Below are 24,509 nucleotides of genomic sequence, written 5' to 3' on the forward strand. Positions count from 1 at the left end.
TTGTAGAATTTGCACAGATCTGTAGTTCCTCATAATGCATGTGTCAGGGGATGTTGTTGTTACTCTAGAGTAACGACGCTCCACATTCTTGTCTTTAGACAGTTTTATTTAGTGCAGTCTATTTACAGTGGAACTGGTGTGTAGAACATGTCTGCTTAGTCCAAGGCAGAATCCAGCACTGGACCGCCCTCCAACATAAGAGTCTCGGGACAGCAAATCTCTTTCCCCTCCTTCTCCTGCGTAATTCCGGAACCGGAGGGGAAAAGGGTCTACACTCCATGTTTTCCTTCTCCCCCCTTCCCCCCTTCCCCCCCTTCCCCCTTCCTGTGTAGCAGGGGCTCTCCCTTGCTGCCAGAGCCCTGGTCCTTTCTCTCCCCTTCCTGACTGGACTCCTGAGCGTCCTCGCTGCTATCGCTGCTTGTGGAGGAGCTGCTTCTGATGAGGGGAAGGGGGTCCCTATATTCTCTTCCCCTTACAGCATTTGTCTCCAAAATGTTGCAATTATTAATGAGGAGAATGTTGTGGGAGGGGAGCTGGGGGGCTAAAATGATTTCAACCAATGCTCTCCTATTACAGCAGCTGCTGGGCTTAATGAAAGCTGCAGAGCCAGCACCCACCCAACACGCTCCAGGTTCTCCCTCCTGGGAAGTATTTTGTTCCGCTTCTGTTTGTTTTCTCTCCATTCCCAATTGATCCCAGTCCCATCTTCTTTAAAACGCACACACACAAACACAGTGTTTGTTGTCTCTTTTATTTTATTCTCTTCTCATTGCTAAGAATTATTACTATTATCTCCCAATTGCTAACCACAAACCATAAGGACACAGCTTGTGTTTTGTAGCCTAGCAAGGTTACGCATTTTTTAATTATTATTATTAGACAGGCAGACAGCCTGCCAAACCTAGTAGGCATATTATTTAGCCACATTCTTCTGAATTCAATAGTAGTAGTATTATTAATCATGACAACTGGCATGATTGAGCACTCAAGTCTCTTTTTTGGGAATATATATATATATATATTTAAAGGCAACTTTGAAGGTGGGTAGCAGGGAAACCCCTGGAGCCACACACCTGCAATTTGGCAGGTTAATCCCCTCTGTAGGGCCCACCATGTCTCACACCCATTTTAATTTTAAAATATTTTAAGATTTAAAGACATCTAACATGAAAACCCCAGGAGCTACCCATGTAAAATTTGTAGGAGCACAGCAAAACCAGACGCCTTTACCTGCCCCATCTGCAAAAAGCATCCTTCCCCTGTATTGGTCTCTACAGGCACAGGAGATGCTGTAACTCTCCAATGGATTGACTTTAGCCCAGGTGGCACACTCTTCCATTGACTCTCAAGACAGATGGACGCCAACAACAGTAGAAGCTACCATGTCTCCAAACCTCATGTTGCTATATGAATAAACAGGAATGTTATGGCTGGTTTTGTTTTGTTTTTCTGCAATGCAAATCAATGGAATTTTCAGAGATCTGTAAAATCTGCCCGCCCAGGGTTGGAACAGGTTCAGATCAATCTGGAACAGATCAGGCCTAATTTGGATTTGCAAATCAGAGCCACAAATTAGATGGGGTCGGGGAGGGGTTCGCTACACAGCAGCACTACTATGCAGACAATAGGTATTATTTCCCTAATGTTAGGGTTGCCACCCATTCGGATTTTCCCGGGCCCATCCTCTTTTTCAGAGCTAAAATTTCACTGTGGGTGGATTTTTTGAATTTGCCAAAACGTCTAGATTTTTGCAAACAGAGCCAGGGAGGGTGCATGCGAGGATCACTCTTAACCTTTTCCTGTCTCTATGGTGCATTCCCATGGTGGGTGCTGGCATTGACCTCACAATCAAACAGCAGATCCAAGGTTTCTACCTAGACTTCTGCAAGTGGTTGGCCATGCCAATGCCCTGTAAGGTGCCCGTGAGCAGGCGGGAAAGACTCCCTGAGGAGGTCTCTCTCTGTTTCCCCTTCCCCCCTTCCTCACTTTAGGGCCTCCCATTTACTCTGTGCGCTTCAATGCCAGGATCCCCACCCCACCCTAGTGCATCGTCCATGGGTTCCAATTAAGCTGATTCTGTTTTGCAATGAGAAAGATCTTACAAAAGAAAGAGAGGGCTTTCTAGTAAAGAGGACCCCCACCCTCAGCTCTCTCAGTTTAAGTTAAAATACATAGCTCTCATGTAAGGTCAAGGAAAGCCCCCCTCCCCATGTTGTGTTTGTTTCTGGGTGTGTGTGTGTGCCCTGAAATCTTAGCAGACTGAAGAGCCTGACAAAGAAAGTACTGGGGGTTGGGGGAGGTTGGGAAAGTGTGGAGGAAAGGGCGGAAGCATTTGGCACCCCATTTTTTCCCTAAAAGCTTTGCTTTTTGATCACCATATTGATTGGATCTTCATATTTTATTTCTTTTTGCCATTATGCCTTTAGAAGAAATCTGAAGTTTTTAAATGTTTAATGTTTTATTATGTTTTTATATATGCTGGAAGCCTCCCAGAGTGGCTGGGGCAACCCAGTAAGATGGGTGGTATAAATAAAATTCTTCTTCTTCTTCTTCTTCTTCTTCCTCTTCTTCTTCTTCTTCTTCTTCTTCTTCTTCTTCTTCTTCTTCTTCTTCTTCTTCTTCTTCTTCTTCTTCTTCTTCTTCTTCCTCTTCTTCTTCTTCTTCTTCTTCTTCTTCTTCTTCTTCTTCTTCTTCTTCTTCTTCTTCTTCTTCTTCTTCTTCTTCTTTGTTATGTACTGAGCTGAATCCTAGAACAATAGGATCCAAAATGCAGCAGTCTGATTGGTTCACAGGAGCCACCCAATCCAGCTCCAGGTGGAAGTGAATCGGCAAGCTGATTGGCCTGCAGGAGCAGCCAATCAGGCTGCTGGCAGAAGTGAATCTGCAACCTGATTGGCCTACAGATGCAGCCCTGAAGTAGCCAATCACGCAAGGCCCATTGTGCAAATAATGTATATAAGCAAACATTTGGGGAAAAGAGCCATTCTTCTCTCCTTCTTCTTTTGCTACTACAAGCTGAATAAAGAGCATGAAATTCACTCTCGACTCCGAGTATATTTCCTTCTCCTTCTCCTTCTTCTATAGAATGTCTCTATTTTCATCAGAGAAATGTTGGAGGGTATGGTGTGTGTGTGTGCAGTGTGCACGCACCGTGGAAGGCGAGGTGGCTCTGTGACCTCTCTTTTGCGCTTCAAAATATGGCAACCTGACTAATGTGGACTTTGGCACTTAAGATGGTTTGAATCAGATCTAGAGTGGACGCACTTTCACAGAACTTCAGAATCAGACAGATATTTGAAAAAGTTTTTGTACTGCTTTTAATAACAGACTGTGCTTCAGATTGCTTATTTGATCTTCTAAACTTCAAAGATGCTTCTTTGATGCTCAGGCGTTTTCCTAATGGTTTTAAACTGACTTTTTGATTGCCTAAAAGAACACCCTTCAAAACAAACTGTTACAATTCTGAAGGATGATGAAAAAAAAACCTACCTGCCAGTGGGCCAACAAATTGTCATGCTAGCTTGTAGGTAGAGAGGAGACACTGACAAGAGTCAGTGGTTATAGAAGAGATTCCCTCAATATTGGGCACAGAGCTGTCTGCCCTTAGCAGGCTACATTGTGCTTTAATCTGCAATTAGGCAATGAACTGGCATGGGGGCATATCTCAAACACAGGGGAGACCTGCATATGGGGCCCTGAGGTGATGCACCAATACCCGGGCACAGCTTGGATGGGGCTGGGCCTGTTATCACTTGCCCCAGTTGCCAGCAGGATCCCAGTTGCATGGCTTGTATCCATTGGATCCTCTCCCCTGGGATGGTTTCTTTTTGAACATGTCATTGAAATTCAAAACATGAAGTAGATCTGTTCCACAATGCCATAGAAACCTTGCCTTGTTGTGGGCAATAGATTTGTGGCCCTTTTATTTTTAATATATATTTTTATTTGTTTTACAATAAAAAACAACTAGCACAAACAACACAATAAAACATAATATACACAGAAGACATAACATAACATAACAATGAAAAGAAAAACACAAAGAAAGAAAGAAAGAAACTTCCAAATATCTAGTCCTTATCTTATAACATTGTAAAGAGGGACTTCCTCGAGTCCCCTCCAACTGCGGTTCATATCTTGTTTATCTTTTAGCAATTTCCAATTCATTATTAAAAATTTCATACAATTACAATCTCTTAAGCATCTGTTTACCTCACCTAATTTTCCAATCCACAGTTTCTATACCTTTCTAAATCTCATCTCAATATACAATTTTACCATATTTTTTAAAATAAATTTAAAAACTTTCCATTCTTCTTCTAACGCTTCTTCTCCCTGGTCATGAATTCTCCCGGTCATCTCAGCCAGTTCCATATACTCCAACATCTTCATTTGCCAGATTCATGGGTCTTCCAGTTCTTCTCCAGTAATACTCTTGCCGCTGTTGTAGCATACATAAAGAAATTAACATTTTTCTTAGGAATCTCTTTCCCCTGATTTGTGGCCCTTTTAAACCCACCCGTGTCTTTCAGTCTTTTTGTTACCTGATCCTTGTCTCTGTGGCAGCTTAATGCACCTGCCTCCACAATTAGGGATTGGGTTGATCCGTGATTTCATCATGTTCTTGGTGCTATGAAAGAAGAAGAGGGGTTTTGGGAAAAGATTTACCCCCAAAAAAAGTGGGTGGCATGAAGGGTTTGGGATTCTTGTTTCCATCATGGACCACGAGAATGAGGAATTCTTATGAAGCATCCTCGGCTGCCATTTTTACAGCTATGAGTTTAGGTCAGTGTGCGTTTAAAAAAACAAATACATTGTTCTAATGAACCTTTGGCTATGTGTGTATAATTACAGGACTGAGTGTAACATTTTTATTCCAATCCATTTGTCAGCCTTTCTGGTGAAAGGACAATTTTTCATTCTTCAGATATTCTCCAGTTGCCTGAGTATCCCCGAAACAACTCCTCCCCTGTCGTTTATATATATAAAAAATGCTCTTTAAGTACTCTCTCTTTGTGTGTGTACAAGTTTGATTCCAGGTGCATAGTCCTGAAATCTTAATATGCAACTCCCCCCCCCCCCCATAAACAATACAAAAGGAGTTGACAGGTCTGAAAGGGGCTTATGTGAAAAGATAATTAAGTGCTTTAGAGAGTGTCAAGAGTCAATAGCTCAGCACTGTCAGCACTCTCTAGTGTTACAGGCTATAATTAGATGGCATGGAGGTGTAAGGGATGTTTGGCAGTTTATTTCAGCATGATCTCCGCAGGGAAAAAACAAAGCTCTGTCTCCAACAAGACACCATGAAAGAAGGGGCTGGAAGATTAAAACACATCCCCCCACCCCACCCGCTGCCTCCAGTGGCTTACACAAATTGTTATTTTTGTCAGGAAGCCACCATTGCCAATGTTTTCCCCATCCATCTGGGCATTCTTGATCACCATGCTCCAAATATGAACAAGTCTATTGTAGGTAGCCTTCCTATTCTGCCTTCAAGTCCTCGGCAACTTCTGTTGCTTCTCCTCTTATCATTATGGTGCTTAGAGTTGCCTTATATCAAGGAGGGTGGAGAATATGGTGGTTCAGAGGTGCCAATAGTGTTTTTTCTGAGCCAACAGATAACCAAAATAAAAAACCTCTGCATTACAGCTGCTTAAAAAGAAAAAAAACCAAACAAACCAGGAAGCCCAAAGTATTATTGCAATTCTTCAGTGTACACTAAGGAAATAATAGGACAAATATCTGAATGGTATAAAGATGGCTTAAGATAGTATTAAATGTACAGTATTCCAATGCTACACAGGAATGTACTGGGATTGTGATCAATTTGGTTGTTACAGTCCCCACATTTCTGCAACAGTTTCCATTTTAACACATGAAATTTGTCAACATTTTAATGCAAATGTCTCCTAATGTATAGATTATTGTATGCGGTTTGAATAACATACACATTTTTGAGAGCAAATGGTAGATTCTTGTGCTCTGTCTATATGTATATATAGAGATAGACACTGCTGTTTTTCTAGAAAAAGAGGTGCTGGAACTCACCATGAACATCTTCTTCATTCTCTTAGAATGGCAATGGCACCCACCTGAGAGGTGTTAGTACCGACTTCCTGTGAGTTCCCCATGAAAAAGCCCTGGATATAGGTGTGTGTGTGTGTGTGTGTGTGTGTGTGTGTGTGTGTGTGTGTATTTATAATACAGTATGTGCATTTTCATACATATTATTTAATTGGAAAGCTATGTTGCAAAATTTGGAAAGTGTGAATGGTGAAGGATAAATGTGTTTTGGTTTGCTTCGAGAAGTATGAATTAGGTATTTTAGCATTTAAATGCCAGCAGAATCAAATGTTTCCCCTTATATTGATGTGGATGGAAATAAGTGAGGCTAAACTGAAGATAAATAAGGATGTGTGTGATGGTAGTTCAACAACGTCTGAAGGGCCAAAGGCCCCTAACCCTAATGTAAGCCATTTTTCAGCCCAAGGGTCACTTTCCATCATGGACAACCTTCCAGGGAAAAGTGGGATAGGGACCTTTTTTCTTTAAAAAAAGAAAGAAAGAAAAAGAAGAGAGCACTGAACACAGTTATAAGTTGATTATCCCTCTAGAATCTGCAGCATATAACTGAGCTAAAGTCTTAAAGAGCAAATCTTCAGCTCTTCTCATTTCCATCTCAGCTTTTTGTCCCATGCACACTTACCCACTGAACTTGGTAGTCTGCTTAAACACACGCCTAAGCTCAGCTGTAAGAAGCATCTATGCCAACTCTGTAAATATCAATGCATGCAAAACAACACTCAAGTCTGCAAATTGCTCTTTACTGATCTTCCATGGATAACATGACCATATGAGTCATCAGGGTGCTTTGATTTAGCATCTCCAGCCTCACTGCCTGCTCCAGCTTCCCTCCTTAGCTTTGCAACCAGTAGCCTTTGCTGGTAAAATGAAGCTACTAACATTCTAAGAAACTCAGCATGTCTCTCTCTCTCTCTCTCTCTCTCTCTCTCTCTCTCTCTCTCTCTCTCTCTCTCTCTCTCTCTCTCTCTCTCTCTGCACAGAGCCAAACCTCTAGGTAACTATTTTTCACTTCCCAAAACTGGAGCATCTCCACTTAGTGCAAGGGAATTATTCCCCACCAATAATACATATTATTGAAAACCTAGTTCTATGCAGCCGGTTTTCTACATCCTCTGATTTATTTTAATTAGAGGTTAGCAGCAGACGAGTTCATATGATTACAGTTATAATTATTACTCTACCAGTCGTCCACATTTCCATTAATGTTCCGCTTGGTAATAAGCAGAATTAAAATATTAGGACTTTTGAAAAAGGAGATTATCAGTTAGCACAATTCTCCAAAGGCACAGAATAATTTATTAATTATGATCATCATCATTATTCGCAAAGCAATGTTTCACTGGGATACCTGTGTGCTTCCTTCCTGCCTCACCAGCAGCCCTCTCTGTTCTGTAATTGCAATGTAATGTGCGCACAAGAGACCCAGCTGACTACAAACCAAAAGCAAAGCCTGCGGAAAGGGAACGGGGCAGACCCCTGCTTTGTTTGGAAGCTAGGGGAACATTCCTTTGATTGTGGCCAAGTCTTTGTTGCACAGAAACATTTTTAGAGCTCTCTGTGCTTGAGTAGGAGCTAGTTTTCATGACATTTAAAATTTCAATATGCAATGCACTGGCATAGCAGTAGGAAATTACAGATCCATTTTTCTAAATTTGAATTTCTAAGTTACATGTAGTGGTAATTCAGCTCTACACTTTTGATATAAGCCGTTATCTGGATCCCTTTCATTCTGGTCTCAGGTCTTCATTTGATAGGAAAACAGCTTTGGGTTCCTGCTGAATCATTTACATCCTAAGATAGAGGTGGCATATGACTTTGTGTTCACCTTGAACTACCAGTGGTTTTTGATACCATCAACTATGATGTTGTTCTCGATTACTGTCTAAGATGAGAGACGGAGGGCCTGTTCTGTGGTTGCCCTGGTTTCACACTCCAAGTATATAATAATAATAATAATAATAATAATAATAATAATAATAATAATAATAATATATTTATACTCCGCCCTTCTGGCTGGGTTTCCCCAGCCACTCTGGGCGGCTCCCAACAGAATATTATTATTAATAATAAAAAGCAACAAAACATCAAACATTAAAAACTTCCCTAAACAGGGCTGCCTTCAGATGTCTTCTAAAAGTCAGATACCGTGTTTCTCCAAAAATAAGACACCATCTTATATTTATTTTTCCTCAAAAAACAAAAACAAAATGGTGGCTTATTTTCAGGGGATGTCTTATTTATTATTATTACCAGTAAGCATGGTGCTCTCGATTATTATGGCTTATTTTCGGGGTATGGCTTATTTTCGGAGAAACACGGTAGTTGTTTATTTCCTTGACATCCGATGGGAGGGCATTCCACAGGGCAGGTGCCACTACCAAGAAGGCCGTCTGCCTGGTTCCCTGTAACTTGGCTTTTCGCAGTAAGGGAACCGTCAGAAGGCCCTCAGAGCTGGACCTCAGTGTCCGAGCAAAACGATGGGGGTGGAGATGCTCCATCAGATATACTGGTATATTAAACGAAGTGGCCTTAGATTTTTGCTTCATGCCATGGTGGCTGCTTTGTGGGCTGCCTAACCTTTTTAAAGACCCTCAAAAACATTTTTATTTCAATCTGTGTTTTATTAATTCTTTTTCCGAGTGCTGTGTCCTATTGATGTTTTGACAGCTCATTTTAAAGGAGTAAAGTGAAGATTCAGTCTGAAAATTCAGCTGAGGACACATTGCCTTTTGAGGATAGCAGTCCTGAAAGGAAGTATATCAGTCTCCAAACAAACAAATAATCAATCAATCAATCAACCAATCAATCAATGTAAAGGTAGATTTGCAGAGCTTTCTATTTTCACTTTCACCATGAGCTGATTTCTTTTGTGTTCCATAGAGGAAAAAATGGTCATATTAATCCAATCTAAGGGCCTAGCCAGGCACGGTTGCTGCAGAAAATGATTCCCTAAGGACTGGATTCATTTACGTCTTGAGTCTGCTTCCCACACTGATCAGACAGACCATGGAGGGAGTTAGTGCTTCCTTTTCTGTGGACCATCAGAAAAGGGGTGTGTCATGATCACATGATTCAGCAGACCCACTTGGTGACTCACTGAGCAGATATTTTAAGAAGCAGTGTGGTAACATTTGAATCAGGTCCAACCCTCCCAAGTAGCTAGAGGAAAATAGTTCCCAAAGGTCGAGCTGTTTTGTTGAAAAGAGGGATTCACCCTATTTATTTATGCTGGCCTGAATGTTATCAAGCCAAGCCACAGTATTGGCATATAAAAAGTCTGTGGAGCCCTCCTGCTTACAGCTGTGTGCCACTGCTGGTCAGCTGGACTTTCAGCGCAGATTCACACCATAAATTTACACCACATTCAACACAGAGAGCGCATGGCTTCCTCCCAAGAATCCTGGGACCTGAAACTGTGGTTTGTTAAGGGTACTGGGAAATGTAGCTCTGTGAAGGGGAGACTACAGGATAATTTGGGGGACCTCGTGTGCTTTGAATGTGCATTGCATGTGCTTTAAATGTATAGTTTGGATCTTCAGTAAGCCTGACTACTGCTGCCCGCCCAGAGTGGCTCCAGCTCCATCTGCTATTAATTTCCCTGCCTTCCATCTTAGGAGCCCCAATGGGCAGCAGCCACCACCGATCACTTCCCTAAACAGGGCTGCCTTCAGATGTCTTCTAAAAGTCTGGTAGTTGTTTTTCCTTTTGACATCTGGTGAGAGGGCGTTCCACAGGGCGGGTGCCACTACCGAGAAGGCCCTCTGCCTGGTTCCCTGTAGCTTCACTTCTTACAGGGAGGGAACTCCCAGAAGGCCCTTGGCGCTGGACCTCAGTGTCCGGGCAGAACAATGGGGGTAGAGACGCTCCTTCAGGTGTAGGAAGGTGCACTGATTCTGTGCACCAGGCATGGGATACCAGTGGCCCTGCATATGTTGGTGGACTACAATTCCCATGGGTCATGCTGGGGCTGAAGCAGGTTGGAGTCCAACAACATCTGAAGGGCTACAGATTCACCAACCTTGCTGTATACATGCTATCCTTTTTATTTTTTATTTTAGGCAGTTAATATTGTTGCCTGATGCCTCACAGGACCATTCATATAGCACAATTTGTTGAAATGTAGGCCATTTAGAGCTGTTGCTTGAAGACCAAAAGACACAGAACAGCAGAACCTATAGATCTATTCTCTCCAGTTTCCTCAGATATGAAAACATCATTGCTGATGAAGTGCAGAGGGGATTATTTTGAAGAAATAATTTGTTCTACACACACACATACACACACACACACATTTTAAATCCCTACTTAATTTAAATTTATCTAGAAAGAATGCAAAGAGAATTGGGTCTCAGGGGTTAAAATATTTTCCCCCTTTTGTCTAAACAAAAGAACAAACTGTTTAAAATGTTAAACCTAAATTATTTCTTTAAGCATATTACACTGTCTTGGTGCTTCAAGTAATTTGTAAATTTTTTTGAGGGGGAGGAGAAAATCCCTCTGACAGTAAAAGAAAAAAAATTAAAGAGCAGAATTTTAAATTGCACCTTTTGACATCAATAAATAATGAGAGCAGAAATGGCATCCTCTTTTTTACATATGTGAATGGAATACAATGAGCAATTCTGACTCATCTGCCAGTTTGATTGCTTTGTTTGGTATTCCAGTATACTGGGAAAGGTGGAGCAGAGAGCAGGGAAGGAGGACTCATGCAAATTAGATTTTCTATGACAGAAAGAAGGGGTATATGGAGGCACGGCAAATTTAAAGCCCCACATGCTTCTCCTATTAGTGTGAACTTTGATATTACGCTTTACAAATTACAGTGACATTATTCCTCCTCGCTGGAGCAGGAATTTAAACCAACAGATAACAAAGAGAGAAAAGCCAAATAGAAATGGCATGTTCTATGGCCATGCAAAGTCTGATGTAAACTTTAACACCACCAGATAGGATGTCTTACATGTTCTCTGCATGACGGAGTCTGTGTGCAAGAAGGAAAAAAGACTGTGTAGTTCAAGTACCTGATTAAACGCTCAACAAAAAATGTGTGTTTTAAAGCTACACCAAGGGTATGTGTATTTAGTGATTTTTAAAAATGCTGTGCTAGGCCAGCTCAAATATGTTAGCATAAGAAGTAAAGCAAGTTAAAATGTCATAAAACAAGAACCAAGAAAAATCTACAAAAAGACAACTTCTTTCTTTGGCATCACTCGTAGCCAATTCTCTTCCATGGAAAGAGTCTTAACTTCCCTTGATTACTTCCCTTGATCTAGATGCTATACTCCTATTGATGCAGCCCAGAATTGCATTGGCTTTTTTAGCTGCTGCATCACACTGTTGACTCATGTAAAGTTTGTGATCTACCAAGGCTCCTAGATCCTTTGCACATGTACTGCTCTCAAGCCAGGTGTCCCCTATCCTGTATTTGTGCCTGTATTTGTATTTTTTATTTTTTGCCCAAGTGTAGTACTTTACATTTCTCCCTGTTAAAATTCATCTTGTTTGCTTTGGCCCAGTTGTCTAATCTGTTAAGGTCATTTTGAAGTGTGATCCTGTCCTCTGGGGCAGCCACCCCTCCCAGTTTGGTGTCATCTGCAAACTTGCTCAGGATGCCCTCAAGCCCATCATCCAAGTCACTGATAAAGATGTTGAATAAGACTGGGCCCAAGACAGAACCCTGTGGCACCCCACTAGTCACTTCTCTCCAGGATGAAGAGGAGCCATTGATGAGCACCCTTTGGGTTCGGTCAGTCAGCCAGTTACAAATCCACTGAATGGTAGCATTGTCTAGCCCACATTTTACCAGCTTCTTTACAAGAATGTCATGGGGCACCTTGTCAAAGGCCTTGCTGAAATCAAAATATTGATAAACAAAATAAAAATAAATAATAAATTTGAACTTTGCATCTCTGGGGTAGATTGTTCCACACCTTTTAAAAGACTCTGTTTCTAGCTGCAGTAGTTCTTTACTTCACGTGATGTTGCCAAACAAAGCACAATACAAAGTATAATTTCTTGCACAAATACAAGAAAACACAGTCTTTTGGATATGCAGAGCCCAAGCCAAAACAGGCTTTTAAGATAAGATCTACTTCAAACTGAGTCCAGAAGCCTGCAGGCAACCAGTGAAGTTGGCATATTGGCTGTGTTTGCTTGCGTCACTCAGTACCATTACCAGAGATGTGAAACAACATTTAGCACTAGGTGAAGCAACTTCGAGCATAGCCCCACATGAACATAATTTACCGCAACACAGTACTGAAGTCTGGAGGTAATGAAAGCATGGAGAAGCATGGGACATTTCCCTCTGTTCAATGAATGATAGAAGGGGAACCTGATTATCCAAGAATAGAATGGGGCTGATCAAAGAGAATTCCGAACTTTGTAGACCTTCTGAATGGGAAATGGCAAGTTCGTAGTTCAGAGGCAGGTATTCCCCTCAAGGCAGTGGTGTTGCATGTGGAGAGCCAGTGGCACCAGGCACATCTCCCTGCCAGTTCCGTGCCTCTGAGTCCTTGCTTATCCACAGCCCTTGGCAGGCGCAACATACCCGTGCCTAAGGAGCACACTCATGCTGTTCTACCAGCCCCGTGGCACTTTGCGATGCTTCAGGGGTGTGCTTCAGGCATGTGCCCTTCCTGCTCAGGCACATACCTGTTGCGTCCTCCTCTCACAATCTTGAAGCACTGCAAAGCTTCGCCAGTTTGCTACCCATGGGGAATATGCTGGAGAAATGACCGTAGCAGGATTGAAAAGGGAAGACCAATGCTTCCCCCCCCCCTAAAAATATATATATTTATGGGTACTCTCATTTTTCTACCCATATTGAAATACTGCCCCTCAATGAGGCCATGCTTCGATTCACAAAATGTTTAGGGGTACCCCTGCACCCCCCCCAGAAAAAAATAGCACTGGCCAAGACTGCAGAGGTCACAAGACAGGAAGAGGAGGCTTAACCCCAGGGAGGAGAAAAAGGAGTGAAGGACTGGCTACTGCCCTGTTCTAGGCACCCACAGTTACGGAAGGCACGCATTTGATAGCTTTACAGCAACTCTCACAATGCTTCGAATAAACACACCCACCCACACTTCTAACCTCTAGGCAACAATCCCCAGGCCTATGTCTTGTGGAGCTGTTTCAGCAAGAGTGGGAACATGCCCCTCCACCAGCTTATCTGATGCACACAGCCTGAGGCTTATCCTACACAGAAGCCATCACTGTTCTTCCCTCTTCAAGACCCTCCTGATTCCAGGAGACTGCAGGGCAGGGAATGGCAGGGATTTGACCGGCCCATCCCTTGCCTCAACAGTCTCTTCCTCTGCCTCTAACACATCCTGTGCGCCTTCCTCTGTCTCAGACTTATCTATGGTGGGATGGTGGACCGAATCATTCAAAACTGCAGTGATTTTTAGGCGTGAGACTGCTAGTTTACCATAAATTGCATTTATCTGATGTTCCACCACAGATGTTCAGAGGAAAAAATGTGGAAAGCACTACTGGACATGCCAAACTTCTTGGGGGTGTCGAAAGTAACTTTGGATCCCGGACATTGTTAAAAGCTGTAACATCTAAGTCCTAATTTCCTAAACTAGAAAATACTGGGTCAGGAACCGCTAGAAGAGGAAACACCAGGAGAGAGAGCGCTGGCAGATTCTGTGTCCTTGGACAGCATTCTTGACCCCCACTTCGCCTAGGACTAGATGGGCTTTGAGAGTGATAGAACAGAGAGCTCAGTGGAAACAAGCTCAGATTACCCGACATAGGAGTGACATAGATTAACGAGGATGGAGGGGGTAAACCTTTACTGGGAGCAACACCATTTCTAGAGAGATATGCATTCCTTTGTCTCTCACTGTGATTATTAAAGAAACTAACTGGTAAGAACACTCCTTTATTTTGATCTGCTTATTTACTGCCACCGGGGGAGGGATCTGATTCCCCGAAGCCTAACATACACAATTCTTTTTTATTGATTTTCCACATTTCAACCCAATTATACAAATTATTTGCAAATTAATGCAATTTTGTTTAAGTGACTTTCTGCTCACTGGATGCCAGCCTTATAAAAGAATTGCATTTTATTTTATTCTTTGGTAGATTTACAAAAAGAAAAATGCACACCAATAAATATATTTTAGAAACAGACAAGATTAGACATGGATGCACAAAGTATTTTTTTTAAAAAATATCCAGACTCCTTGCACTCCACTCTGCTCCCTTTCTTCCTGCCAAGGACAGACCTGCCCTCTGTCTGCCCTTCAGAGCTGGTGGATCATGCAGGGCTGGGCCCCAGCAGCTCCTCCTTGCCTGCTCTACAGCACTGCTACAAACTGCCCAGGGGAGGAGACCAGCAATGGTGGCTGTGGAGAGGCACAAGGTGCTCCCTTACGGCCACCACTGCTGCCACTACTCAGGACAAGCGGCAGCTCATCCTCCTCCCTGAGCTCGGTGGCAGAACTGATGGAGGATATAGACACATTCTGGGATCAAATCAGAAGCCGGGATGGCTTTCATATTTCCATGACTGTCCCTGGAAAATAGGGGCATTTGTAGGGTTGTTGTTGTTTAGTCGTTTAGTCATGTCCGACTCTTCGTGACCCCATGGATTTGTAGGGTATGTTATTATAAACTTGCAATGAAAATCCTCCAACAATTTACTTCACGCAGAACAGCAAATCCATGACACTTTGAGCCTACTCCCCTCTCAGGTTCTGTGCAACAAACTTCCGAGGGGATTTGAAGTTTTATCATAAATATTCTATCTGTGAGGCCTTCAATCTGGTTAGCTTGTTCCTTAAATATACTAAGAGAGATTCAATGAATATTTGATTATGTCTTAACCAGCACTTGTTCGACAGTAAGTTAAGTGGCTTCAAAAGATGCAGTTCTTGTGGGTGAGTGAGTGCAGATGGGTTTTCAAAGTGGCAGATGAGATGCATGTTCACGTCCCCCCGGAGGATCCTGCCCCCTTTGTGCAGTCTTGACATGGAGGCAGGAGGAAGGTTGCTGAAGAAGATTGTTATGTGTCAAATGGAGTATGATTATGTGACTCACCTTGTTTTCCATTATATATAATTTAAAAGCATACTGTCATGGTATTTTTCATAATTAAAAAAGTCCTCATTATTGTTTATAATTGCCACTTTAAAGCTTGACATTTAAATGTTTCCTTAGCGACTTATTTTTCTTTTAAAAGTATGTGCTAATTTGATGTTGTAGGTATACTTGGGAACTCTGGGCCTTGTTCATATTGTTTCATCTAAATTTCTCACAACTAAGGCTGCAGTTGTGTGGTACCTGTGAATCCCAGGGCCCAGAGGACTGTGTGGACCTTCCCCTTGGCAGGCAGAGAAGGAGGTTTGCAGGTGGAGAAGGAGATCCACCCCACAGGCTTCTCCATTGTTGAGGCATTTGTTAAGGACTAAATGGAGGTGTGTGTGCCAGGGGAAGTCTTTGGCTCTGTTACATCCAAGGCCCCCTCCTTCACTGGACATGACCCAGAATGCAAGAGGGGGAGAAGTTCAGCTACTTACTTTCCCTGGAATTAGTGAATGGAATTTTTTTTAAAAGGAAAAATTGTTAAGAGAGGAGGATGAAAGCCCATTGCCCCACCTGTAGTTCTGCTGCCGTGAGCTCATCAGGGCTTAGGAACTGGTAGCAGGTAGGATCACTGTAGGATCACGCTGGTCACACAGTTATGATTCAGAAACCTTGAATTGACGTATCCAAATTTCTGAGTTATCACACACCATTCCCTTAGCCAGTGTAACATTATGCCCAACAAAAGGAAGTGACAGCTGGGATCTCACTCTGCTAGGGCCAGAGCTTTGGGGCCCCTGGCCAAAGTGAACAGAATCTGAGGGCCACCCCTGAGATTGGCTTACCTCGCTCTGTTGGGAGGGAGCCAGCGCTGAGGGTGATATTCTGCTGGCAACTGCAATTCTCAGTTAAGACGGGATGTGAACCAAGCCAAAACCAATGCAGCTACTGGCCTGGCGAGCATCCTGTTGGGAACAGAGAGTGAAAATATCTGTTTTCAGAATCCTCTGTCACATCCCAAATTTCGTGGTATGGGAGTTGCTGTAGTGTTGCTCCTTCCTAGGATAATCTAGTAAGCCTCAGGCCACATGAGAGGAAGGCTCAGGCCACTGTACTGTATGGTTCTTTACTCATGTTAGGATTGCCCCAGGCTGAATAATAAGAATAAGTGTTGCAATTATGGGCTCCTGCCATAGGAATCCAAGTACCTACTGCTGCGTCTGTAGAAAAGCAGCCTCAAAAGAAGTCAGTGTTCCATTGAATCATATACTTATATCTCCTTCTCCCTTCCATCACAATCCAGAAAGGGCTGACCAATCAGAGTCTCTTCCGAATAAGAACTCTTGCTTCAGCCTGAGCCTGTTCAACTGGAGTGATTCCACTGGATTACAGTGGTGCTGTTTATGAGAAAACTTCAATTCTGTGCAAAGCAAAATAAAAAAGGGATGGAAAAGCTGGGGGCACGTTATTCAGTCTGTATGTGAAATATATTTACCATTTGTGCTTCAGTGGTGCAAAAAGCAAGTTATGCTGTGTGACAAATGGGAGCTCAAGGGCAGACAAGCAAAGGTCCAATCACATTGTCACACTGAGTGATGATTTCCCCCACACTATGTGACCAGGACATGTGTTAGAATCAAACAAATAGTTGTTGAGAAAGTCTTGAAAAATATGACAGAAATGTGTGTGTTTCCAAGCAGTGTGGCATCATAGCACTCGGCACCAGGAAAATAGGATGTAGGGAGGTTGGCCAATTCCCCATACCACTGCACTTAGAGTGGCCAATTGGAACAGCTGTTCACACTTCATCCAGAGAGTATGCTAGCCAGAACAGATTATAATTATGCTGAGTTGAAGGTCAGACAGCCAATTACTGACCTCTTACATTTTGGTTCCTTCTCAGTTCTCTTGTCTGAGCTAGCTGGAAATTACATCCATAGGCAGACTTTAGGTTATGCACTATGCTGACCCTCAAGGAGTCATATTTGGGACAATGCAAAGCAAACAGAAAATATGGAAGCCGCAGGATAAAATTAGAAAGGCGTAGGAAGGAACAGAAGATAGACACTTGAAGGCAAAACAGAGGTCAGATAGTGCTGTCAGGTCTCATATAGGAAGTTGCCTTATGCCAAATCAGACCATTTATCCATTTAGCTCAGTGTTTCCCAAACTTGGGTCTCCAGCTGTTTTTGGACTACCGTTCCCATCATCCCTGACCATTGGTCCTCCTAGCTAGGGATGATGGGAGCTGTAATCTGGAGTACCATTTTGGGAAACACTAGCTCAATATGGTCTATGCTGATTGGCAGCACATCTCTAGGGTTTCAGACAGGACAGACTTACCTAAAGATGCTGGGATTGAACCTGGGACTGTCTGCATGCAAAACTGAGTTATAGCCCTTCCTTATGCTCTTGGCTCACAGAGAGCCTTTGTAATTTTTTGAACAGTATTCTGCATGTCACTGGCAGGATTATATTTTTAATTCCAGAACATGGGAATGTAATGTGGGCAGATTTGGAGCTGTCAAACTATAAGTTCTTTCTGGAACCAATGGAACCATCTCTGCCTGATCTTTTATCCATGTCATTTAACTGGTTCCAGCATATTTCCACTGTTTCTTCCTATCACTTCAGCTGGGTTCTTCCTTTTCTTATGTTATCATCAGGAGTAACTTGCTCCTGATCAGCAGATAATGAGCAGAAGTGGGGTGCAAAAATATTGGTATGGAAGCAGTAGTTGATGATTCATAAAAATAACCTCGAAGAAAGCAATTCAATCTAGTCAGCAATTTCTGATAAGTCAAATAATGTGTTAGGCACATACAGCTGAATAATGAGAAGAGTTAGCCATGGAACCTCATTCTGATAACTGCCCATGGCCACTATTTCTTTATTGCCTTTCATTCACAAGGACATTGTGGCCTCCATGTACAATGGTGTATGGGTACAGTATAGTGGCCTGCTGAAGCCATGCAGGTAGAGGAGAAGGTACTCTGATAATTTTGATAAGTATTTCCCCTTTTTTACATTCATGCTTCATCTTTTCCTAAAAGATACTCAACATGGCTAACCACGATATAACACACATAACAACAAGCTGCTAACGCCCATGCAATTCACTCATGCTTTGCAATTCACATATATCTGGCAGGTATTTGAGAGGGGCCTTTTTGGTCGCCGCTCCCAGTCTCTGGAACTCATTGTCAAGGGAGGCCATTCCAGCTCCATATCTGAGGACCCTCATTTGGCAGGCAAAGCAATTTTTATTTAGCTACTAGTTGACCCTCCCACACGTTGATGTGGGTTATCCCTATGGCTGCCCCCACCCTGTGACGATCCATGACGTGTTGCTGTGCCTGACTCAGGGTCAATGTTTCCCAGGAAAGGGAGAGGATGTGTCCGTTTCCCCCTGGGCTATGTGTTTTTCCTCCCCCCCCATGGTTGTGTCTCATCCCTGTGTTTACTCCCATCCTGTAGTGACCCATGAGATATTCCGTCCCCCTCTCCCTTCCTGGCTAGAATGAGACCCAGGGAGCCTGAATTCCCACAGGATCTACCTCTCCCGGCTCAGACTCAGCCTTCCCAGGACACTCCTGTCTGTATTCGTTTCTCAGACCCTCAACCTGGTCTCCCTCTCCAAGCTGCAGGGCTCTGTCCTCTCACCATGGATAGCCTCCTCAGTGTGCATGTTTAACTTCACTCAGAACCAGTTCTCCTTATCTCACTCCCTATCTCCCAACTCCAATCAAACCATATCTCTTCAGATGAACCTTAGCCCTATCTCAAAACCAAACCCTATCTAACCAACTCCCTCAGAAACGGCTCTTTTTATATACCCCTCAAAGCGCTGACTCCACCCCCTCTGTGGCCAACTGTGGAGTTTCAGGTGGAGTTTCAGAGGAACTGCATCACCAGACTCTGGTCTGGCTCTGCTGTCCGTCACACCCACCTTTTTCCCTGACGGGACTCAAGTTGCTTACAGGTAAAAACAAGAATTGCTAAAAACATAGAAGAATCAATCATTAAAAAATAATTAAGCATTAATAGAATTTAAACTTTATACACCTGTAAAATGTGTTTAAAACATACAAATAATTATAACAAAAACAGCATGGCACCAGCCCTTTTATTAAAAGCAGTCATTTTCCAAAAGGCTGTTGAAATGAAAAGGTCTTTAGCTGCTGGCAAAAGGACAAGGAGGGAGCCGCTCTAGCTTCTCCAGGGAGGGAGTTCCAAAGCGCCCACTGAGAAGACCCTCTCCTGTGTGTTGTGAATTCCTTCCTTTTGCTACTGTACTTTCCTGGTGGCGCAGTGTGGAAGGAAATTCGTTGATAACCCTGAGGAACAGGGTTGTCTCATAAACTGTCACCCGATGGCTTGGGGAGTGGCCATAGCTTAAGGTTACCAGATGTCCCCGTTTCCCCGGGACAGTCCCTGGATCTACAACCAGTCCCCATACAAAATCCATTGAAGTTGAAAAGTGTTACCTGGATTCACTGAAAAAAATCTGGTAAACTTACCATAGCTCCATGGCAAAGCACAGGAAGGCTCAGGTTCATTCTCTGGGCACTTGTGGTTAAAAGGGTCAGGTAGTGAAATATCCGTTTGAGACCCTGAATACCTGTAGCCAATGTACCTGATGCAGGGAATTTCCAGGTGAGTGTTTATTGTGGGATAGAGCTTTCTCAAGTGTGCACAGTCTTTCACACCATCCACACAATCATGATGGTATCAAAACAGCAGCCAGCAGCCCCTCCCAGGTTATGGTTTCCTAGGGAAAATAGAATAAGTAAACACACACACACACACACACACACACCCCTGTTAGGAATATCTCAACAAACTGTGTGCAAATACAGCTCACATCTGCAAACTTAAACAGCCTTTTCATCTCTACTTCACCTCATATATCCCTCCATACTTTTCTTTCATTCATTTTAAGCATCTATCACCCAGGTTCTTGTCCAAATACCACACAGAAGCCATCAAGATTGCTGAATATTTTCACCAGAATCAAGTTTGCACATGTAATTATGTGTGCACACTTCACATAATTTATTACAAACTCCAGGGTTTGGATTTTGTAAGAGGACAGTAAATCAATCCCCATGTATGTAGGATAAATATGCCCGTGTGAGACACCCCCTCGCTTTGCAACCCATTTGATTTCTTTCTTTCTCTCTTTCCTCTACCTTTTGCTAATAAAGATTATCATTGTTGTTCCCTTCGATTGGTGTAACACTTGTCATTGCATGTGCTACTGGAAAAAAAAACCCCTCTCTTTAATTGAGACTTGTCTTGACATCCTTTTAAATTATTAAGGGCTTGGGATGCTCATTAAGAAAGAGATTAGAAGACACAGTAGACGTGGGTAATTATTAAAGGCCCAAGAAGGGGCACACATGGTGCATTTTAATGGAAGCTTTAGTGGATTGCTAAATTAAATGAATAGTTTAGTGATAAAACTGGTTGGACTTAATCAAGTGAGTAAAACTATAGGGAGGCGGTGGAAAAGAGGGTGGACTGGAATAGATTTAGAAATGATAACACTTTGAGGGTTACAGCTGCTTCATATTTGTTTAATAATAGATTTGATGAGGAGTACCTAATTTCTCAGAAAATTGGGCATTTGGTTGAGTGCTGTTTGACAGTTGAGCGTGGAGAAATTCTGTGTTAACCAGGTGAAAGACCACAACTTTACTGAAAGACCACACACTTTACACTGTTATGAAAGACATTTTAAAAAATCATTCTAATGAAGCGCTGTTTAGCCTGCTTTTGGAAAGCGTTTTCCTCCATGCTGTTTGCTGTACCCATTCTTCTCTAGTTAATCTTCACAGCAGCCTGTGAAGCAAGGGTGCCACTCGTCCTGTGAAATACAGGATCATCTTGTATTTCAACATACAATTGATTAAATACAGGACACAGTTTGTCCTTTATTTCTGTATATCCGTTCTGTTTCTCTCTCTCTCTCTCTCTCTGTTCCCCCCCCCCAAGTTAAGGATTCTATCCTCAGTCCTCATCCACCTGCCCCCAAGGAGAGAGAAACCTGGGCAAGGCTTTCATGCTGTTGCTTGCAGTTCCCTGTAGCTTTGGCTTAAGGTAGGTGTACTGGGCCCTGACCTTCAGAGAGCAACCGGTCCAGAGGCTTTAGAAACAAGCGGTTTTGTGCCAGTGTAGCCCAGAAGTCCCAGTTCTGAACATAGTTATCTGCATGATCTTTGAGAGCAGAGGGTGGGGGAGAAGTAGCTTCCCACAAGGTTTGCCCTCCCCCCCACTCATTTTCTTCCTCTTTCATATATTTAACATGTGGAGCAAAGCTCATCTCATCCAAATATGTCCCTATATTTGTTGCCCTGGCCTACATCTATTTCTGTACAGGACTCCAGACCTTCCAAGTGTCCCTATTTTCAAGAAAGAGTCCTGTATTTAGAGAAGCCATCCTGGTTTCTGATTTGATTCCGAAATGTCCCGCTTTCCCTTAAGATTTCCCTGTTTTCATCAGAGAAATGTTGGAGGGTATGCGACCCCCTGATACAAACAATACAAACTTTAGAAGACATTTGAAGGCAGCCCTGTATAGGGAAGTTCTTCAATGAGCAGGCCATGTAGCACACTGAGCTACATAGCTCAGTCTCCATGCCCTGCCACCTTCTGTCTAATGAGGGGGGGGGGGCAAAAGCAACATCAAGAAAAACAGGGGAAGGTGAGCTGCTTAACCCTTTCTCTTCCAACTCTTTCCCCACTCAGATTACCTCATTTTGCCTTCTCCCCACCCCCTAGAAATGATATAGTTCTTCTGTGTCACAAGTAGTTTTTAGTTTGAGGGACTGTGACTTGCACAAGAAAATAAAGTTGGGATCCAGATCTCTCAGAATGCTTGCTCACTGGACTTCTATTTGTGTGTGTAGACCCTTTAACAATCCCCAAATAAATTCAGACAAAACTCAAATTTTTGGTTTGGTTTTTGGCAGAATTTTGGCCACAACTTTATTGATTACAATCAACTTGAATGGTTGCATAGGCTCTGGTTCGACTAGCTTCCCTGCACCCTTGCAGGCAGCGCTGACCCAGGGCACACCACAGGTCAGCCTTGGGTGAACACCCGGAAGAGTGGAAGGCGGGGTCAATCCAGTCCACCTGCCAGATGCCCCCCCTGGACTCAGGCTCAGGGCACAACCCCTCTCAGGGTTGACCAACCAGAGAGTCCCAGGATTCCTTTAATGGAATACCCATCACATAGGGATGGCCAGACAGATCTGCCACCCCTATCACCTGAACCAGAGCCTATCCGCAACCTTACAAGTTGCGACGATTTGCTTCGCAGTGGGCGAAACCCAAAGGGAATCAGCCAATCAGCCAAGTGGGGAAAATTCCTGCCATGCCGCTGTCCCAATGACAGACGACACGCGACAGCATAGCAAGGTCATGCGTGTAAACCCTAAATATAGGGAGAGGTGGGTGGGTGTTCCAATGCACTGGCCCAAAAGAGGAAGCTCAGGGACACGTGCATGGGCTTAAATAGAGGTCCCTTGATGGACTTCAGCTGGCATCCCATTGGTCTGATTGCTCCCAGCATCGAGGGACCTCCAATAGGGTGTTATGGCCATCCAAACGTTCCCACCCACAACACAGGTCTGGTTGCCAGGTCACACCGCAACACGTGCCCTCTTGTTAGGGAGGACCTGATTTCCCCACCTTCACTCCAGAAGCACCTCCGGCTCCTAAAACCATATCACAGAAGGTTTGCTGTGCTTACAGAGAAAGCAAGCTCTTGACAGCTGCTTAGTCAACTATTTGAAAGGTTCAATGATCAGAAATAAGATAGGGTGCTTTTCACCTCTTAGGCCACCAGGTGAAAACTATCTGAGGTCAGTGAGAACTTGCCACCTGATATCTAATTAAGTGTCTCCATTACATGTGTCTATAGCTGGTTGATGTTAGAGCAAATCGAGTATTAGCACAGCCCGCCAGAGTCTTCTGTTCATAAGCTGCAGAGAAATAATGTGCCATTTAAAAGATTTCATTTGTTGAGTTATTTGAATGCAACACAGTTGCTGTTTTTGGCCAGTGGTTTATAGGCAATGGATACGTAAATTGCCTAATTCAAACTTACTGCCTGTTGATTTCAACCTCCCACCACCCCATCAGAAGATAACAGCATCGATCGACCAATTTTACAGAATTGTTTTCAGGATTACTGAAATATAAAATGCTTAATCAAAGAACTCTCTGACCATATATACAATAAAATTATAGATAAAACACATCTAAAAACAACAAAACTATTAAGAACAAGCATACATTAAACAAGTATCTTTAAAATACAAATAAAATCAGCAAAAGTTTAAAAATACTGGTAGATAACTAAATGATATGACTAGGTACAGTTACTAGAATAAAAAAGTTTTCAGCAGGCTTCTAAATATATCATGGGTTCCTAATATACATGACATGTTTTGAGTTCTCCAAAAGCAGTATAAAAATCCATCACAGGGTTGTTACTTACTCTTATTCTGCAATATATGGTTCCAGCTGAGCATATGTTTGGATCCTGGTAGAATGAAAGACTGTGATATGTTCAGGAAAAAAACACATATACTCCAGTCCTCTTGGGATAGTTCTGCTTCAGAACACAGATGGGAGATCTCAATGTGTGCGCGTGTGTGTTTTAAATCCATCTCTGGACAAAGTTATACAAACTACCTGTCCTCCAGACGTACAGATTTTCTGCATGTGAAAAGGTTTTTAAAATAAATAGGAAGAGCATTCAAGTGTAATCCAAAACCTGCATTCCACAGTGATGTGATCTAAGTGAAGCTGTTATCATGTGCATTTTCTTGAAACCAGGCACTTGAGAAGCACTGGCCCTCTGTCTCTGAAATGTCTTTTGCTTATCCAATTCTATATAAAAGAAAGATTCAACAGTCCGCCAAAATTCCTCTCTCCAAGAACCTCCTAGATCCATCCTTATTAGCGGCTTACTTGCATATTGGAACTCAACCAATCAGCATGCTGTTAAATCATTGATCCTCCAGGATATGGTGGAATATACTGTGTATATAGATGTTCTTATGATCATCATCACCATATGAATTTATATACCACTTATATGCAAAAATAATGTAAGCCTGTGTTAGGGAGTGTCCTGTTTTGACTTGTTGTAAGCCACTCTGGAAGCCCTTTTGGCTCCAGAGCAGGGTACAAATGCTCTAAAGGAATGAATGAATATTCTCAGCTTTACTAGAGAAATCCCTCCCAATGGCCCTGTGCTTATACCTACAAGCCAAGTGAACCGAAAGAAACCATACACCTCCTTTCCACTCCCTTGTCTGTTTTTAGATAGTGGTGATCTGAATCTCTTTAAACCTTCAGTTAGCATCACC

At 42.8% G+C, this 24,509-nt stretch overlaps 1 long non-coding RNA gene across 1 annotated transcript; it reads right to left on the reverse strand.

Moving 5' to 3' along the window:
* Window positions 1-3,712: 3,712 nt before the first annotated feature.
* Window positions 3,713-23,834, reverse strand: LOC148684355 (uncharacterized). Its single transcript, XR_015946192.1, has 3 exons — window positions 23,633-23,834; window positions 4,545-4,630; window positions 3,713-4,441 (listed from the first exon to the last, which is right to left on the reverse strand). It is a non-coding gene; the product is annotated as an uncharacterized LOC148684355 (long non-coding RNA).
* Window positions 23,835-24,509: the final 675 nt, after the last annotated feature.

Source organism: Zootoca vivipara, chromosome 10 (genome assembly GCF_965207765.1).
Source record: "Zootoca vivipara chromosome 10, rZooViv2.hap1.1, whole genome shotgun sequence".
Classification (NCBI taxonomy): domain Eukaryota; kingdom Metazoa; phylum Chordata; class Lepidosauria; order Squamata; family Lacertidae; genus Zootoca; species Zootoca vivipara.